At 42.2% G+C, this 2,762-nt stretch overlaps 1 non-coding gene across 1 annotated transcript; it reads left to right on the top strand.

Moving 5' to 3' along the window:
- Positions 1 to 2,167: 2,167 nt before the first annotated feature.
- Positions 2,168 to 2,275, top strand: LOC148548596 (small nucleolar RNA R71). Its single transcript, XR_015897038.1, has one exon. It is a non-coding gene; the product is annotated as a small nucleolar RNA R71 (small nucleolar RNA).
- Positions 2,276 to 2,762: the final 487 nt, after the last annotated feature.

The following is a 2,762-nucleotide window of genomic DNA, read 5'->3' as shown; positions in this document are numbered from 1 at the left end:
ATGCAAAATGCCCTTGCACACAACTCTGGGCGTTCAGCGCCAGATTGGTGCTTGTTCTGGGCGTTGAACGCCCATTTGTTGCCCATTTCTGGCGTTGAACGCCAGAACCATGCTTGTTCTGGGCGTTCAGTGCAAGCTCTTCTCCAGGGTGCAATTCTGGCGTTCAAACGCCCAGATGCTGCCCATTTTGGGCGTTCAGCGCCAGAACCATGCTCTGTTCTGGCGTTGAACGCCAGCCAGATGCTTCTTACTGGCGTTTAAACGCCAGTAAGGTCTTCCTCCAGGGTGTGATTTTTCTTCTGCTATTTTTGATTCTGTTTTCAATTTTTATATTTATTTTGTGACTCCACATGATCATGAACCTAATAAAACATGAAAGAACAAGAAAAATAAAATTAGATAAATAAAAATTGAATTGCCTCCCAACAAGCGCTTCTTTAATGTCAATAGCTTGACAGTGGGCTCTCATGGAGCCTCACAGATGTTCAGAGCATTGTTGAGACTTCCCAACACCAAACTTAGAGTTTGGATATGGGAGTTCAACACCAAACTTAGAGTTTGGTTGTGGCCTCCCAACACCAAACTTAGAGTTTGACTGTGGGGGCTCTGGTTGACTCTGTTTTGAGAGAAGCTTACTGTGCCTCTTTTCCATGTTTACAGAAGGGTAACCTTGAGTTGTAAACACAAGGGAGTCCTCATTCAATTGAAGGACTAATTCACCTCTGTCAACATCAATCACAACTCTTGCTGTGGCTAGGAAAGGTCTTCCAAGGATGATGGATTCATCCTCATCATTCCCAGTATCAAGGATTATGAAATCAGCAGGGATGTAAAGGCCTTCAACCTTTACTAACACGTCCTCTACTTATCCATAAGCCTGTTTTCTTGAATTGTCTGCCATCTCTAATGAGATTTTAGTAGCTTGCACCCCAAAGATTCCCAGTTTCTCAATTACAGAGAGGGGCATGAGATTTATCCCTGAACCAAGGTCACACAGAGCCTTTTCAAAGATCATGTTGCCTATGGTACAAGGTATTACGAACTTTCCAGGATCCTGTTTCTTCTGAGGTAATATCAGTTGATCCAGATCACTTAGTTCATTGGTGAACAAGGGAGGTTCGTCTTCCCAAGTCTCAATACCAAATAATTTGGCATTCAGTTTCATGATTACACCAAGGTACTTGGTAACTTGCTCTTCAGTAACATCCTCATTCTCTTCAGAAGATGAATACTCGTCAGAGCTCATGAAGGGCATAAGGAGTTTCAATGGAATCTCTATGGTCTCTAGATGAGTCTCAGATTCCTTTGGTTCCTCAAAGGAAAACTCCTTATTGATCACTGGACGTCCCAGGAGGTCTTCCTCACTGGGATTTACGTCCTCCCCTTCCTCTTTAGGTTCGGCCGTGTTGACTATGTCAATGGCCTTGCACTCTCCTTTTGGATTTTCTTCTGTATTGCTTGGGAGAGTACTAGGAGGGATTTCAGTGATCCTTTTACTCAGCTGGCCCACTTGTGCCTCCAAATTTCTAATGGAGGACCTTGTTTCATTCATGAAACTTACAGTGGCCTTAGATAGATCAGAGACTAAGTTTGCTAAATTAGAGGTATTTTGTTCAGAGTTCTCTGTCTGTTGCTGAGTGGATGATAGAAAAGGTTTACTATTGTTAAACCTATTTCTTCCACCATTATTAAAGCCTTGTTGAGGCTTTTGTTGATCCTTCCATGAGAGATTTGGGTGATTTCTCCATGAGGGGTTATAGGTGTTTCCATAAGGTTCACCCATGTAATTCACCTCTGCTATTGCAGGGTTTTTAGGATCATAAGCTTCTTCTTCAGAAGATGTCTCTTGAGTACTGTTGGAGGCAGCTTGCATTCCATTCAGACTCTGAGAAATCATATTGACTTGCTGAGTCAATATTTTATTCTGAGCCAGTATGGCATTCAGAGTATCAATTTCAAGAACTCCCTTCTTCATAGGCGTCCCATTACTCACAGGATTCCTCTCAGAAGTGTACATGAACTGGTTATTAGCAACCATGTCAATGAGTTCTTGAGCTTCTGCAGGCGTTTTCTTTAGGTGAATGGATCCACCTGCAGAGGTATCCAATGACATTTTAGCTAATTCAGATAGACCATCATAGAATATGTCCAGGATGGTCCATTCTGAAAGCATGTCAGAAGGACACTTTTTGGTCAGTCCTTTGTATCTCTCCCAAGCTTCATAGAGGGATTCACCTTCTTTTTGTCTGAAGGTCTGAACATCCACTCTAAGCTTACTCAGCTTTTGAGGAGGAAAGAACTTGGCTAAGAAAGCCGTGACCAGCTTATCCCAAGAGTTTAGGCTATCTTTGGGTTGAGAGTCCAACCACACTCTAGCTCTGTCTCTTACAGCAAAAGGGAAAAGCATGAGCCTGTAGACTTCAGGATCTACTCCATTAGTCTTAACAGTATCACATATCTGCAAGAATTCAGTTAAGAACTGAAAAGGATCTTCAGATGAAAGTCCATGAAACTTGCAGTTCTGCTGCATCAGAGAAACTAATTGAGGTTTCAGCTCAAAATTGTTTGCTCCAATGGCAGGAATGGAGATGCTTCTTCCATGTAAATTGGAATTAGGTGCAGTAAAGTCACCAAGCATCCTCCTTGCATTATTATTATTTTTGGCTGCCATCTCCTCTTCTTGTTCGAAAATTTCTGAAAGGTGCTTGCTGGATTGTTGTAATTTAGCTTCTCTTAGTTTCCTTTTCAGAGTCCTTTTAGGT

Source organism: Arachis ipaensis, chromosome B8, assembly GCF_059453495.1.
Source record: "Arachis ipaensis isolate K30076 ecotype BB chromosome B8, ASM5945349v1, whole genome shotgun sequence".
In the NCBI taxonomy this organism is placed as follows: Eukaryota; Viridiplantae; Streptophyta; class Magnoliopsida; order Fabales; family Fabaceae; genus Arachis; species Arachis ipaensis.
The sequence above is the reverse complement of the archived record's forward strand: the minus strand, read 5'-3'. Positions and strand labels throughout refer to the sequence as shown.